The following is a 17,580-nucleotide window of genomic DNA, read 5'->3' on the forward strand; positions in this document are numbered from 1 at the left end:
GAAAGCAGGGGTGACAGTTACAGAACTACGATGAAGGCATGTACAGCTTGTTCAAATGAGATCCTCTCCATCACAGGCCTCACACAGCACAGCAACTCCTCACATGACACTTTCCCCCTTTCATTATCTGGGTCACCCTCAGGGCACCAGCTTGCAGCCTGCTGTCTGAGCACTTGGTTGTTTGTGTATGGGATGGATGGAGGAGATACAAACTCAGGCTGGATACCCACTCAGGAGTCAGGGAGCTGGGGTTGGGAGTCAGTGCTGCCTCTCAGTGGTAAGGCGCTTGACCTCAAAGGCTCAATTCCCACCCATCCTCTCCCCCGGTTTTAAAATTAAGTGGATGTAATCATAATACCTACTTGACAGGACTTCTGTGACGATCAAATGTTATAAGTAAAAGCACTGCGTGTTGTTATGACTGATGGGCAAGGCTCAGTCACATTAGCTCTGATTATTCATGGGACTGAGAGTGGGAGCTCTGCATTCATTGCTTCGTCGACTCTAACAGAGTTGGTATGAGAGTGGATGTTATTATCCTCTCTTTATCGACGAGGGAAACAGCTCATTGAGGTCTAGCCACCTGCTGCTAAATGGCCTCATTAAGGCTTGGGCCCAGAATCTCCAGCTTTCTCTCTACTGCTTGGCACTTTGCAACAGAAAGGGGGTTCTGTGCCTGGCTGCATTTGGAAAATGCTGAAACTGAAGTAGAGACCAGAAATCTTAACCCTGCCTGCCCACCAAGATGCTAAGAAAGGAGGGAAGAAACCTTCCAAGCTCCCCCTCCTCTCTTGGAAGCTGAGCTGCCTGCCTTTGAAATGGTGGATCTTAGCCTTTGGGGGGCTGTGCCCATTGAGAATCTGGTGAAAGCTGCTGATCCTTTTTTTGCAAGAGATCTTGGACCCTAGAAGCCATGTGGAGAGCTCCTGGTTTTAGCCCCAGGTTGAGTTTGACCTCGCCATGTAGTGACCTGTGACCTGTGACCTGCACACAGATTTTTACCTCCCTGTTCTCTTGAGCTACCACGCGCATCTGAAAAAACTAGCTCGAGAGGCTAGCATTGTGGCACAGAAGGTCAAGCCACTGCCTGCAACACTGGCATCCCATATGAGTGCCAGTTTGAGCCCTGGCTGCTCAACTTTGGATGTAGCTCCTGCTAATGGCCTGGGAAAGCAGCAGAGGATGACCCAAATGCACATCCCCCTACCACCTATGCATGTTCTCCCACCTGGATGGAGTTCCAGGCTCCTGGATTTCACAAGCCCCAACTGTTGTGGCCGTTTGGTAAATGAACCAGCGAGTGGGAGATCTCTCTTCCTCCCCCCACCCTTCTCCTGTGTGTGTGTGTGTGTGTGTGTGTGTGTGTGTTGTGTGTATATCTGTGTCTTATCTCTATCTCTGCCTCTCAACAAAACAAAAAACAAAAAACTAGCTTGAAGCAAGGAGCCCAGTTGGACATTGCTCTAGCCAGTTCTTTTTGGCTTTCTGTTTGTTTTGAAAGAGTTACAGAGAGAAGGAGAAGAGGAAGGAGAGAGAAGGGGAGATCTTTCATCCACTGGTTTACTCCTCAGATAGCTACAACAGGCAGTGCTGGGCCAAGCTGAAGTCAGGAGCCAAGAGCTTCATCCAGGTCTCCCACCTGAGTGGCAGGGTCTCAAACACTTGGGACATCCTCTGCTGCTTTCCCCAGGCCATTAGCAGGGAGCTAGATCAGAAGTGGAATAGCTGGGACTTGAACCAGCATCTGTACCAGATACTCCACAGTATGGGCCCCTAGCCAGTTCTACCTGAAGAGCCATCTGAGTGACATATAGAGGGTATTTGGTAAATAACGGGGAAAATGGACTGGCATCATTTGTGATGCCAGCATCCATATCCAAGAACCCTTTTGAGTCCCAGCTGCTCTACTTCTGATCCAGCTCCCTGCTAGTGTGCCTGCCAAAGCAGCAGAAAGTGGCCCAAGTACCCATGTTCCCACTACCGATGTGAGAACTGGAAGGAGTTTCAGGCTGCTGGCACAGCCCAGACCAGTGCAGCCATCTGGATTGAATCAGCAGATGGAAGATCTCATTCTTCCCTCTGTCTCTTCCTATCTCTCTGAAACTGCCTTTCAAATAAATAAATCTTTACCAAAAACATAACTAGAAAAGTCAGTAAGTGTTCACAATCATTGGCTCATGTATTCTTTCAAAGGAGTTATTCTGCACAGTTGGTGATGATGGACTGTTTAGAAACAGCTTAGTTTTGGTTGGCCTGACACTCTCTCAGAAGGACCTTCTAACTTCTACCTGTCTATCTTGAAGGAAGTTGTCTGATTGAGTGCTGGTCTGGTTTCCCAATGGTACTTTGCAATGAAGCAGCTGTGTGCGGACTATCCCTTGGGCTCAGCAGGTTGGGCTGTCCAAACTCTAATTATAGATGGGCAATGACCAATCTCTGTGGTGAGTGCTCCCTCTGTCCAGCACTCTCCACCTACCCGGTGGAAGAGCCCCTGGGCCAGTCCTGATCAATGTAACGTGCCACAGAGTGTGTCTCATGTGTGGCCCTGACTCCAGTTGGGCCCATTTGTCCTTCCCTATGGCTTTATCTGCTGGAGTCAGCATCAGACAAGACCATCTCCTGCCTCTTGGCTCTGACAGGAGGCCAGCCATGCAGGGGGCATCTCCCTGCCACACAGAGTAGCCCACCCACAGTTGGAGAGGCCTCCTGACTCCAAAGGTTGGGAAGACAATGAGAAAAATTCAGTGCACCTGATGCCAATCCCACTCCTCCTCCTGGTGGGTACAGCGGGACAGACAAGGTTTGTGCTGAAGTGCACCAGGATTTGTCCAAAGTGGAGATGTGCAGACATGGGAATGATTGTCACGAGGAAGACGTTTACTCACAGAGGCGGGGCCGTGTGGGAGAGAACCACCCCTTCAGGGCTCTCTGGGGAGACCTTTCCCTGGAGCCACTGGTCCCTGGGGAGGGGGCCTCTTCCATGCCACTGCGTTTCTGAACAAGCATGACAATAGCAGGAAGGAACAGCAGAGAAGTTTGTGATCCCATCACCATTTGCAAGGTGCCAGGGTCCTCTGAGGAGACCTTCATGATGACCCCAGAAATGGCCCTTGACACGTCAGTGGGGGTGCGGGCAGAGCACTCGCCCAAGACGGGAACATGCTGGAATTCGACTCAGCGCAGCTCACAGGGAAAGGGGGGAATGGCACGTGGAGTGCCCCTGAGAGCATCCTGACAGCAGGTGCTGCCATTTCAGTGACCCACATGGCCTCATTGTCAGTGATGCCTAATCAGGGGCTCAGACTCAGCCCTTGGCTCCAGGGGCGCCATGTCCCCTTCAGAGGGACTTTTTTGAAAAGTGGATGTAGCTAATTATCTATATAACCCCAGGCACCGTGTCCTGGATCCTGGACAGCCTCCAACGTAGAGGAATGTGATGAGGGCCCCTGAGGGCTCGGTGCCAGACACTTGACACTCCAGCTACAGGGCCACTTTGGGGGAGGACCCAGCTTTCCGTTCTGCAACTTTAGGCTGGGGGCCTGCGGCTGCACTAACGAAGGAGGAGCGCAGTGCTCCAGCTGTCGAGTGGAAGCACTTCCAGCAACCAGCAGGCCTTGCCAAGCTGGCCTGGTGGGACTCAAGAGCAGTCCAAGAACACAGCATCTGCCCTGGTTGCAAACACCCTCCTCACTGGGACAATCACCCTAAGATTACGTATCCAAGATGTATTGCAAGTGTTTGTGTACTTCTTAAATTATTTAAGAGAGAGAGACCCTCCACGGGTTCTCTCCCCAAATATCTGCAGGGGAGAGAACCAGGGGTGGACCAGGCTGAAGTTGGGAGCTGGGAGAACAGTCAGGTCTCCTCCAAGGGTGACAGAAACCCAGCTACTTGATCTGCTTCCCAGGGGGCACATACAGAGAGCTGGAGTCAGGAGCCAGAGGCGTGAACCGGACCCAGACACTCCAATGTGGGAAGCTTAACTGCCAGGCCAAACGCCTGCCCCCAGGATTTGTTTTAATGAGGACTGGTAAGACACAAAGACGTGGAAATGATTGTCATGAAGGAAGAAATTCATGTTCAGAGAGCCCTAGAAAGAGGAGACAGGCACACTAAGCCATGCCATGCAGGGCCATGTATCAGGGAGAGGGGAGAGGGGAGAAGGTGACCCCAAGCCTCCATTCAGGTTTTTACAGGAAGGAATGGGTAAGGTAGGAAAGTACACTGGGAAGGTTTAGGGTTGGGGAGTTTGGATAATATTGATGGCCCCTGTACTGTAAGAGTGGTTCCTAGTTATCCAGTACCTGGCCCTCGGATGATTTAGGGCAATAGGAATATGGCTTGGGGTGTGAGCTGGATAGAAGAGATGGTTGGGAATGCAGGCTCTGGGATTGGCTCTACATCAAAGACATGGCTGCAGGGCACTTGGTTGCTCTCTCTAAGAATTAGCTAGCCCTTGGAGGATCAAGACCTCAAACATTGGAGCATCAAGAATATTGAAAATAAAAACAGTGAATACAAAGTTAAGCTGCAGTAGCACATTTAAGGCTGCAATGGCTTTTAACACAAGCAAAGTCTCATGGCCAAAGCTCCACGCGCAGTGACGGCTGGAGGCAGAAAGCAGGTATTCTCTTCACTGTAGTCATGAGAGACCAAGGTGACAGAAATGTCATCTCAACACATACGTCCGCAGTCACCAAGGCAGGACTGGGGCATGTGGCAAATTGCACTCAGCATCTTAAAGCTTCTGCTCACAAATGACAAGCAAGTCATGGTCACACCCAACCCTAGAGAGGGCAGGGGAGTGCAATGCTCCTGTGAGCCAGGAAGGAAGAGAAATGGAGTATGTGTGATGCACTCTGATATTGCAGCATTTCAACCAAAAGATTCCTCTTCTGTTTATGCTGGCTTGCACTTATAAACAAACAAACCAAAGCTTTATTCATGGAAGACCATGAATCTCAGTTCAGTGTCCTTTCTCCCAAGGAGCCCCACCTGCTGTGTGGCACATGGAAATAGTTTACCAGCTATTTTCTTCCCTCTCTAGCACAGCCCCTGGCAGTCAGTGGAGCATCCGCTCCTAAGAACTGGTGCGCTTTGCAGGGAAAGATCAGCTCTGGCTGGCCCAAGCCTGGGTGAGAACTTGAGTCTAGTTCTTCCAATGTGGAGCCCTCTGCTTTCCTCATTCCTGCTGCACTTTGGGGAAAAAGAAAATCTGTGATTCCTCGCAGATCACCAAGCTCCCTGGATCTGGCAACTTCCAGCTCTCTCCGCCATCGGTCCTGCTTTACCACGTCCACCTGCACCACACTCATCCATCCTTCGCCTTGCCTCCCTTGTCTGGTCATGTTCAAGTCCGACCCCAAATTGGCATGAGGACCAGACACTTGGGGTTTTCCCACCTAAGCCATTTCCCTCCAGTCACTAGTCAAGCTCTGTGATTTTGTGTTGACAGATTTCCAGGAAACAGGTCCAGCATGAGAGAAGCTCTCTGTTACTGTGTTCAGTAAGCTGAGACGTTCTCAGAAGCGAGAGTGGCTTTTCAACTGTTGGTTACCTGGCATTTTAAACATTTTCCAGCAGTCGAACATTGGCAAGAACTGTTCTGAACCTGTAACCACTGACTTCCAACGACTGAGAGTTCCTAACATCCAAGCACCTGCTGTTGACCTTGGCGCAACTTCCTTCTTGGTTGGTGCTTACACTGCTGTGGTTCCACTGTCCGCTTTGCAATGACTTTAAGAAAGAAAAAAAAAAGTCCTGACAGTATTCCCTGGTGGATGCCAGAGAAACTTAATCTCCAAGGAGAGAGAACCATTATTGGAGGAAATGTCAAGAGCTGTTAAAGGTGAGTCTGTAAGACTGAGTTTCCGCGGCCCTGGGCGCTGGGACAGGCTCTGGTGAGCTTTTGTGCCTTACGTGGAAGTAGAAGAAACCCCTCAGCGATGCATCTCACAGATTTAGAGTAAACTATGTAGAGCCATTACCGGTGGAAGCATGGAACTTTCTTGGCTATTGGTGTCAATGCTGCCCTTGTCATATGACCTTAGACACAAGCCACACAGCAAATTCTGACCCCACAAGCTGAATGATAAAGGAATCTAGGAACCTCAGTGGACACTGGGGTCCCTGTGCACACAGGAGCCCCATCCTCAGGGACTGGCCTCTGATTAGATGAAGCTCCTACTCAAGCTGGGTTTTGATTTGCTTATTTAACTTCGAGGAGCAAGAGTCACTGAATTCGAATATCAATTTGCTTCAACGAAAGTTCAATTTCCCAGCATTCAAGAATTTAGAAGTACATCCCTTGTGTGAAAGTCATAGCTGGGAGAAGGTTCGAGGGCGTAGTATGGTTCTGCTGCAGGAGTTGGCCCACAGATTCCAGTTCCTTCCATCTTGTTGCTCCACCAATCATCAGGTGTGACTCCCCCGGTTGTGAGCAGAGCCTGCTTGCCACTATGCTCCCCCTGGCTGTCTCAGCCACAGGAGCACAGCATGAGGAAGAGGAAGAGGAGCCGCCACACTCTGTCCATCCATATCCCATTGGCACAGTCACGTGGCCTGCACGTAGCTGCAAGGCGGTTTGGGAAAGGCAGCCTCTGACCGGTGGTCATGTGTCTGGCTCACTGGACTAGGGGTAGGATGGGAGGGAGAAAGTAGGTGTGGTTTGTTACTAAAATAAAGGGAATGGGTGGTGAGGGACAATTGACTGGCACCGTCACAAACACCAGCTCAGCTGACTACTGCTCAGTATAATGGATCAGTTGCTTTCCTGAGAGCAGGTTTCATGGGGATGGAAAAGAGAACACAAAGGCACTGTGTTTGTGTCGGGGGGGGGGGGCGGTGTGGATGCTTCTGGAGGCTGTCCCATTAGCTTGGTGTCCACAGCAGCTGCCACAGTGCCTGACACACAGTACACTGCCCAATAGATATCCACTCGTGTTCCACTTTCTCCCAGCAATTAACACAGGATTTGACCTACAAGGTGGATGGGGGACAAGTGTTGGGCACAACATCTGAGACAGCACTTGGGTTGTCCATGTCCTATATCAATCAGAGTGCCAATGTCACAGCCACACTCAACTCCTGATTCCAGCTTCCTACTAATGCACATATAGGGAGGTAGCAGGTGATGCCTCCAGTTTTTGGGTCCCTGCCACCCACATGGAAGATCCACATTTCTCAGCTCCCAGCTTCAGTCTGGCTCAGCTCCAGCTGTTGCCAGCATCTGGGGAGTAAAGCAGCAGATGGGAGAGCTAGCTCACTTGCTCACTCTCTCTCTCTCTCTTTCTCTGCCCCTCTGTCGGTCTTTTGTCTCTGCCTTTAAAATAAATTAAATAAATGAGTTAGTAAACAGAAGTTAATTTTAAAAGTTAATGGAAATGTATATTATGAAAAAAACACACATGAATTTCATGGATTTTTTTTTTTGGCAAATAAACTTGTATTTTCATTCCACTTTTCCATGAACTTTTGAAGTTCTCCCACTTTGCAACTCATGGTTGAAATCTACTGAATGGATTTGAACATCTGACTTCCCTTTCTTTCTAACTAGGGTCCTACAAGGTGGCTCCCGCAAAGAAGGGTGGCAAGTTCCGCCATCAATGAAGTGGTGACCCGAGAGTGCACCATCAACAGTCACAAGTGCATCCATGGAGTGGGCTTCCAGAAGTGTGCCCCTTGGGCACTCAAAGAGATCTGGAAGTTTGCCTTGAAAGACAAGGGGAGTTCAGATATGTGCATTGATACCAGGCTCAATAAAGCCATCTGGGCCAAAGGAATAAGGGGCGTCGCATACCATAGTCACCCAAGATTGTCCAGAAAACATAAAGAGGGTGAAGATTCGCCAAAACAAGTTCTACAGTTTGGTTACCTATGTATCTGTCATCACTTTCAAAAATCTACAGACAGTCGATGCGGAGGAGAATGGATTAAAGTCGTAAAACTGCACACACATACAAACACACACACACAAAGACTGGCAGATTGGCAGAACTAGCATTCTCTCGAGCTGCTTTTCCTGAGTTACCAACAAGGACCAGTCTCCAAAGCTGCCACCTCCCTTTATAGCCCCGCTTTCTGATTTGGCACCTCTGGGCACAGGGATCTTTGCTTATAGCACGGTTTTCCAGCCACACTAAGTTTCACTTGAGTAGAAAGAGGAAGGGATGAGAGCCTTGGGTCAAAAAAAGAGGAATCTGCTGCTTGGGTGACAGTGGGGCAGATGCTGGCTACACTCTGCTACTATAGAGCCCAGGCAGCAGCATCTCCAAGCAGCCAGAGGAGTGAGGGAGGGGAGAAGAAGGGCGGGGTTAGCCCTGGGCTGGAGCTGAGATGACAGCACAGTCTGCCAGGCCTTTGTCCTGCTGTGCCCTCTCTAGCAAGCCCTCCCTACACCCTGGCTTAACTCCTTCTCATCTTTCTGGATTCAGGCCTGCAAAGTCAACCTCATTGGTTCTCTTCTCTGCCCCGTCACTGCTCTCATCACACTGCACATGTGTGATACCGTCCACCAACTGAGAATTTCCTGCCACCAGCTGAACTGGAGGACTGTACTCGGGACTACTTGTCAAAGGGTCATACCCTGTGTGGTGGCCCAAGGTTCTTAAGGTCCAAATTCCAAACCGGAAGGGAAATTTCCACCTCTTCTTCCCCTGGACACAGCTGGTGCTTGTCCTGCATGCCCAGCAGGTGGCGCAGTTGTTCTTATCTTTCCACGCTGGCCTACTATGGAAAACAAAGACCAGCCAAGAGTGGGGAAGGTGGGGGGTGGTGGGCAAACCTCTCCTAGGAGCCTGGTGAGGGGAGAAGCTTCCTGCAAAAGAAGCCTCCAGGCCCAGGCCCAGGCCCAGGCCCATCCAGGAAAGCCGTTCATGACAGTTCCCCAGACCTGTTCCAGAAGCACCCACTCTATCCTCATTGTTTCTCCCTCCCACCAGTAGATGCCAGAAACCCCACCCTGAGAGCTCATCAGATCCCATCTCTCCCCAGCAGTCTCACAAGTCCGGTGCTGGGCCAACGGCATGATTTCTGCACCTCGGGCAGGGGCTGGAGCCAGGATTCAAATGCCAACCTGCTTAGACCTTGGTTTCCACTTCTTCATCTCGGGAAAAAAGAGAGTCAGTTTAATTTTCCCTGACAACACAGCTTGGAGGAGATTAATTATACATGAAGGTGTCTGAGAAGCGAAGATGCCCCATCAACGTTAGTTAAACTTGGAATAAGCAGGCAGAGGCCTCTGCTGGGGCCAGCCCTTCCGCAGGGCAGAAGCCTCGTTTGTTCTCGCTGTGAGCTGGGGTGATTGACGAGGTTGGGGCAGGGGTGCAGGAGCCTGTGTCATCTCTCATCTGGATTATCCCAAAGGCCTCCTAACTGGTTCTTCCGCCTCCAGACCTGCCTTTCTTCTCTCCCTTCCGCTGCCTTCCTCCTCCCAGCTGCACGTGTCTTCCAAATGGGATGTCCCATGCCTTCGTTTGGCCTACGGCATTTAAATGGCATCTCAAAGCCCTCCGCATGAATGCCAAATGCAGAGAAATGTTAGTCAGTGTCTTGTACAACCTGATTTTTGCCTGCAACTTAGTTTCATGAAACAAAAATGAAAGCAGCGGCTTAAGTCAGAAACTACAGTGTGAGGGCCAGAGGCTGGAGGCGAAAGTTCTGGGAGCTCACCCTGGACAGCTCTGGGAACCAAAACCAGAAGTGGGGACAGGGTGAGGAAGAAGGGGCTGAGAAGCCTGGGTCCTCGTCTGCTTTCCTGGGGACCAGGGTCTGGGTCTTGCTCACTGTCTTGTCCCCAGGCCTCGGGCAGTCTCTGCAGCAGTCAGCATTTGTTAGATGCGTACCAGCATGAATGAAAGGATGGATGGATGGATGACTGTCCAGGCAGGGCCCTGAGTGGACCGAGCTGTCATTCCAGGCTTCACTAGCCCCTGCGTTTTGCTAACTTGGGAGGCTAGAGATGCACTCCGAGGACAGCAAGGCCACAAGGAGAGGTTGTCACTGCGTAGTCAGGGCCCAGCTTCCGGGGAGAGACAGTGATGATGTGGAGGGCAGGAATCCCAGGGCCCCGTCCTAGCCTCCCAGGACAGTCACCCTCGCTGCAAGGCCCCAGCCCCTCCCTCCCTCAGCCAGCGGGCCTGGGCGTGGCTGCCTGGCCATCTGCGTCCCAGGATGGCTTTCTCGCTGGCACAAATGGCTCCAGAGTCCCCTCTCCCGTGCCAAACAGCCGGCTACAGGAGCTGCCGCAGTGCCGCAGCCTCGGCTGGCCTCTCCTGCGACCCCATTTTCCACATCACTTGCCCCCACTCCCCTCCATATGGTGGCTGCTCTTCAACGTTCTCCAAAAAGGACTCCTGCCTCCGGTTGGCCCGCTCAGCCATCTCCCAGACGGAAATCCGCAGCATCTGGAGAGGCGGGAAGCTCTTCTCCTTGATCATTTAGCAGGAACACCGGTCTTCCCGTCATCCCCGCTGTCACCACCCTGGGTCATCCTCCCCCTCATCTGTTTCCGGGCGTCCTGGCTCAGCTTCTAAGCGGGCTCCCTGCCCTGGGCTCGTCCTCTGGAAGCCAGCCTCTCAATGCTTTCCATAAAGTAAATGTGGTTCTGTTTTCCCGGCAAACGTGGTCCTACCTTCCCAGGCTTTGTCATGTCAGAAGATAAGCGCTCGCACCAGAAACTGAGGGGAAAAAATCACTCCTTCCTTCCCGTCTCTCCCTGAGGCTGGCCCCGCCTTCTCCCCACATACTCCGTTAACAGGCCCTGCTCGCTGTCTCAGCCCACTTCTCTGCGTGTCTGCACCAGCTGCACGTACAGCGCCATCATTGTTCACCGGCGATGGGCCCCCGTCATGAAGACCTGCTCTGCCTCCCGCTCTGCGCCTATGCAACCACCGTTCCAGCAGCTTCCAGGGTCCTCCAAAGCCCATCCAGCCACAGGGCCTTTGCACTTAACCTTGCACTCTTCCACCACCTGGAACATTCTTCGCCCTCTTTCGAAAGGCTGGCTCCTTCTCCCTGTCGAGGCCTCCGCTAACAGCTCTGTTCCTTGGAGACATTTTCTCGAGCTTCCCTTTTATTCACAGTTGCAGCACAGTTGCTTATTTCTGTGCCTCCCCCGAGACAGATGGTCTTTGCCTCGCAGTGGTTTGACTTGTAACTGTTGGACTTTACGATGGTGCAAAAGCAACACACATTCAGTAGAAACCAAACTCCAGAGTTTCAGTTCTGATCTCTTCCTGGGCTCGGGACGTGCAGTGCCACTCTCCCTGCAGATGCTGGGTCCCCGCAGCTGGCGGTCAGCTCTGCAACCATGAGGGGAAACCACTGATGCTCCACCACGTGCTGTGCTGCCAAGCTAGGCTGTTCACTAGGCCAGGCGAGTTCAATGCACTTTCACCTTCAGTGGCGTCAGCAGGATGGAACCCCATCCTGAGTTGAACAACGCCCGTAGACAGTCTTACAAAGTCAACAAACTTACCTTGTTCCGTAGCTGCCTCCACGCCGCAGTGTGCCATGAGGACGCCCCAGCACAGCCTGGCACAGAGTATACACTCAATAAATATTTGTGAAATGAGTGTAACAAGCAAGTGGGAAATCTATGATGTCTCTGCCCAGCTTTCCTCTGCCAGGGGCTCTCACTGTCCCCAGTGCAATCCAAACGCCATAGGGATCCATTGCAGTTTTTTTGTGACCCTGCCCTGACTGGCTTGTGCAGCCCCCTTGCTGGGTCTATCCGGAATCAGTCAGGACAGGATGACTCCAGCTGGACTGGGCATCGCGGCACGCACACGAGCACTGAGCCCGCCGTGAGGAAAGGGGCATGGGACAGACGGTCTTCAAGATCCCAGCAAATGTGAGGGCTGGACCCAGAAGCCAGGGAGGAGAAACTCAAGGACAGAAGCAAGAGCTCCTGCTGTCCTGGGTGGGCTGTGACGGGCTGTGTGGGGGTCAGGAATGCCTGGTGCTGCTTAGGGTGAGGCAGCATCAGCTTCTCAAGAGAATGAGTCTGGGGAATCAACAGGTGTGCAAGTGGGGGCTGGGCTGCTCCAGGTCATGCTGGATCCCCAGTGCTTGGCACGGGCCTCAGCGGACACAGCAGGTGCTTGATGGAAAGCTGAGTGACAGCACATACCATGAGGCCCAGCAGGGTGTGGCCAGACTTCAGGAAAGCCTGTGGGCTGTGGTCTTCCTGGGTGAGCAGCCTCTCTGGGTGCAGGCAGGGGCTGACTGCCTCCCTCGCTTTCCACTCCCAGAAGGAACCTCACCCATCAAGCTCCAGCTGCCCCGGGGTCCAGCCTCTGCTCTCTGCTCTGCTCCACCCACGATAAAGGCATCTGGCAGTTTCAACTCCTTTTTGCTGGCTCTTTGCAAAGTGACTCTGGGCCTGTCAAAGCTTCCGGTATAGGCAGCTGCCAGGGCTGAAGACAGCCTTGTCCCAGGGGCCAGGCCGGCCTCCTCAGGAGGAATTGCGTTGGTTCCTAGGACAGGCCCTGCCCACGTTTGCACACCCAGCCTGGGCCGAGGGCTAGCAAGTGCCGGCCGCTGAGCACCGTCCTTCCGGGCAGCACACTCTGAGCCTGTGTGCACCTCTTATCAATTCACTGAGATCCACCGCGTGGAGGCCAGGGCACCTCCAGCGCCAACAGCGGGCCCCAGGGAGGGAAATGCACCAGGTCCTCACTATGCCCCTCAGTAGTTGGTATTTGGAGCCCCACGTTGTCAGACCAGGAAGCAGCGCCGTGGGGGTGTGAAGGTGCCTACAGGGGGTCGCACCATGAGGTCTGGCTCCCAGGCCGGTGGGTTTTCCAATTCTGCACAAACTTAGGCATGGGAAGTTACAGTGTGAAAAGGAATCAACCCTGGAAGATGAAACATCAGTGAACTGTCTCCCAGGAGAGTGGGCGAGCTGAAGCCACAGGCTCTGGGCTGCCTTCCTGCTGAGAACCAGGCTAGCCAGAGGCCAGAGAAGCCAGTGAAGGGTCTGGGGACCTGGTGATGTTAGGAGCAGGTGGGAGTGCACGAGGGAAACAAAGAAGAAACTGCAGGAGGAGACAATGTTGAAGGCAAAGCTGCAGCGGTGGGCTGAATGCTGTTCCCGCATGGGGCAAGACTGGGAAGGGGGAGAGGGGCATGGGGGCAGGAAATGCCCACTGGCTTGTGGGGTGCTCTCTGGCTCTGGCAGGGGGGCATGCTAAAAGCCGATGCTTTACCTCCCGAGGTGCCTCTGTGGGTGACGTCCTTTCCTTTGGGCTCCATCCAATATCTTTCCCTCCAGAGGGTGCTGCAGGTGGATGGGCCCCGGCCCTGCCTGACCAGGAGCAGAAGCCGGGGGAGCAGCACCTCAGGGCAGGCCTCTAGGACCCAGAGGCTATTCCCAGCACGGCACCCTGGACCCTGGACCTCATCTACCACACGCCCACCTCCATGCCCCATAGCTTCTCACTTTGCAAGCTGGACGTGAACTTGTGGAGGTAGAGCCCTTGTCCAGGGGGAAGGCCAGCCTGCAGCTGCCCATCATGTCCCAGGGGGAAACTGGGAATTGAGAACTCAAACCTCCCCCCCGCCTTTTTATTCTGGACTGTGGGGCCTGGCTGTGACCCACCCCCTTTTCTCAGAGCCCTACCCTGTGACATCATCAAGCAAGGGTCCTCTGTGCCCACAGTGGGGCTCCTCCCAGCTCCACAGTCCACACCTGTGCACACAACAGCACCTCTAGCCTGAACACTTAAACTCCTCCCATGGGCTCCCCTACTTCTGCAGCCCCCAGAAATCCAGGCTGCACGTAGAAACCAAGCTGTCACTTTAAACCCATCAGGTGTTGTCACTCCCAACTTAAAACCCACCACAGGGTTCAGGGTAGCAGGTGCACTGCCCGAGGCAGCCTGGAGGCCGGCCCCATGGCCCACTGCGCGCTACAGCCTCACCTGGACCTTTGCTGCCTTTTTTTTTTTTTTTTTTTTTTTTTTTTTTTTTTTTGACAGGCAGAGTGGACAGTGAGAGAGACAGAGAGAAAGGTCTTCCTTTGCTGTTGGTTCACCCTCCAATGGCCGCCGCGGCTGGCGCGCTGCGGCCGCCACACCGCGCTGATCCGATGGCAGGAGCCAGGTGAAATCTCTCCGCACCTGCTTTTCCTCTCCCTGATGTACCCTTCCCCCACCCTCCACCCCAGATCCCCGCATGCTGCTCAGGGTTTCACCCAGATGGACGGACGAGCATAGGGAGGCTTCTTGGGCCACTCAGTCCCGAGCAGCACAGTGGGTTATTCCTCACGCCTCGCCCTCTCTGAAAGGATTTTGTTGGAGGGGGCAGGGTCTGTCTCCTCTCGCGAGAAGGTGAGCCCCAGAGCCTCTGGAATGAGTCTTGCTTTCCACTCCGGGGTCCCCACACTCTAGAACTTGAATTCCCGACTCAGCAAAGCTCCTGGCGCCATCTCACGGCCACACCCCTGAATCTTTCCAACAAACAGGCTCCTTAGGCAGGAAGGCCAGCGGCCCCTTCTGGTTTTGAAAATGTAGCAAAGATTCCTAGTGGAGCGCGGATCCAATCTCACAGGGCGGAGAGTCCTCCTGCCGACTCACTCCTCTTCCCTTTGATGTGGAGCCCTTTGATTTCTTCTACCTGCCTGCTGCCCCTCCTCTCCATCTGCCTCCAGCCTCCGCGCACAGGCCCCTGGGCCCCAGACCCTCCTCCCTTGCCACTCACCCATCAAAGGAAGGCAAGCCCTGCTAGGGAACCCCTGAGCTTATCCCAAACAAACAATGGGAGTTGGGAAAGGAAACCAAGGCAAAGAACACGGGCAGAGGGGAGAGGGGCTGCCAGGGGCCTTGTCCTCGGGAGAAGCTGGTGAGGAGCACGTGGGTGCCCGACATCATGAATGGGTCTGCACTGGCTTTGCCTCCAAATTGCAAAAGGTCAGGGAAAGGCCAGAGCTGGTCATGCATCTATTTCTTGCCTTATTTCCTTATCTCTTCCGTGATCCCCTTCCCTGGGTGACTTGAGAAGAAAATCTGGGCTAATATTTTTGAGCATTTTCTACGAGCCAGACACTCACTGTTCTAAGAATTTTTTTAAAATGTAATTGAGAAGAACAGAGAGGTGGGAGCACGCTCATCTCTCCTTCACTCCTCAAATCCCTGCAATGGCTTCTGGCTGGGACCAAAGCCAGGAACCAGGAACTCAATCCAGGTCTCCCACGTGGGTGGCAGGGACCCAACCACTGAAGTCATTACTGCTGCCTCCTAGAGTTGGCATTGGTGGGAAGCCAGCGTCAGGAGCCAGAGCTGGGAATTGAACCCACAACCACGAGGTTGAACACCCACACCCTACGATTTTTAAATGCTTAGACTATTTCATTCACACAACAATCATATAAAATAAGAACCGTTATTCCCACTCTTTTTTTTAAAAAAGATTTTATTTTATTTGTTTGAAAGGCAGAGTTAGAAAGAAAAAGGGAGAGACAAGGAGATAGGTCTTCCATCCACTGGTTCACTCCACAAATGGTTGCAACAGTTGGTACTGGGCCAGGCCAACGCCAAGAGCAGGGAGCTTTATCAGGTCTCCCACATGAGTGCAGGGGCCCAAGAACCTGGGTCATCCTCTGCTGCTTTCTCAGGCACCATCAGCAGGAAGCTGGATCTGAAGTGGAGCAGCCGGGACTAGAACCTGCACCCATTTGGGATGCCAGCACTGCAGGTAGCAGCTTAACCTCCTATGCCACAGTGCTGGCCCCTCCCACTCTTCACATGTAAGAAAACTGCAGTGTGGCAAGTTCAGTAGCTTGCCTGAGGTCACACAGCTAGTAAGAAACAGAGCTGGCATTTGCTCCCGGACAACCTTGTTCCAGAGTTTGTGGTCTTAACCACTCTACCACATGTGGAGTGTGACTGGGCCAGGCTGAAGCTGGGAGTCTGGAACTCAGTCCAGGTCTCCCACATGGGTGGCAGGGACTAAACCACTTGAGCCATCATCTGCTACCTCCCAGGGTACGCATTAGCAGGAAGCTGGAATCAGAAGCAGAGCTGAGCCTGGTACCCAGGCACTGGGATATGGGATGTGGGCATCCCCAGTACTATTTTAACTGCCTGCCCCTCTGTGCTTCTATTGGAGTAGTCCTACCCCAGTACAGAGGTACCCAGGTGGGACCCCTACCCTCCAGGAGCTGAGTGCCTGGCACAGGGTCTGGCACAACAGGCAAACAGATGTTTGTACAGTTGGGTGCCACTCAGGAAGGGCATTGAAGAACAAGTGATGAAGAGTACAACAGTGGAAGGGTTGGAGCTTTGAGCTAGAGTTTATTGATCATTCTATTAGCAATAAAAACCCTGGTGTTGAGGCAGATGTTTAGCCTAGTGGTTAAAATGTTGGTTAAGGTGTCGGCGCTGTGGCACAGTAATCATTTGCTTGCAGCACCAGTATCCATATGGGCGCCGGTTCAATTCTCGGCTGCTCTTCTTCCGACCCAGCTCTCTGCTGTGGCCTGGGAAAGCAGTAGAAGATGGTCTAAGTCCTTGGGCCCCTGAACCCGCGTGGGAGACCCGGAAGAAGCTCCTGGCTCCTGACTTTAGATTGGCTCAGCTCCAACCGTTATGGTCAATTGGGGAGTGAACCAGTGGATGGAAGACCTTTCTCTCTGTCTTTCCCTTTCACTGTCTGTAACTCTACTTCTTAAATAAATAAGTAAAATCTTTATATAAAAAAAAAGGTGCTGGTTAAGGGGCTGGTGCTGTGGTGTAGCGGGTAAAGCCACTGCCTGCAGTGCCAGCATCCCACATGGACATTGGTTCCAGTCCCAGCTCTTCCATGTCCAATCCATCTCTCTGCTATGCCCTGGGAAAGCAATGGAAGATGGTCCAAATCCTTGGGCCCCTGCACCCATTTGGGAGACCCAGAAGATGCTCCTAGCACCTGGCTTCAGATTGGTGCAGCTTTGGCCATTGTGGCCATTTGGGGAGTGAACCAGCAGATGGAAGACACCTCTCTCTCTCCCTCTGTCTCTCTGTAATTCTCCCTTTCAAGTAAATAAATAAATCTTTTTTTTTTTTAAAGAAAGGCTTAGTGCTCACTGAGCTGTAATCAGAGTCAGGAGTCAGGCACTGTTGGAGAACTTCACATATTCGCTGAACCATCTTCTAGATGACTCCCAGTGATCCTGGAATTCTTACCTTTGCTTAAGCCTCCAATATTGAGTCAAGGCTCACTTTTTTTTTAAAGATTTATTTATTTATTTTGAAAGTGTCAGAGAGAGAGAGAGAGAGAGAGACAGAGAGACAGAAAGAAATCTTCCACCTGCTGGCTCTCTACTCAAATAGTCCCAATGGCCAGGACTAGGCTTGGCCGAAGCCAGGAGCCAGGCACTTCAATCAGATCTCCCACGTGGGTGGCAGCAGTCCACACACTTGGAGCAACTTCTGCTGCTTTCCCAGGTGCATTAGCAGGGAGCTGGATTGGAAGGAGAGCACCCAGGACTTGAACCGGCGCCCACATGGGATGCCGTCATTGCGTAGGCAGAGGCTTTACCCACTACGCCACAGCACCGGCCCAGGGCTGACTTCCGTGGCCTAGATGGTATATGATGGCAGT

This window comes from Oryctolagus cuniculus, chromosome 1 (genome assembly GCF_964237555.1).
Source record: "Oryctolagus cuniculus chromosome 1, mOryCun1.1, whole genome shotgun sequence".
NCBI lineage: Eukaryota > Metazoa > Chordata > Mammalia > Lagomorpha > Leporidae > Oryctolagus > Oryctolagus cuniculus.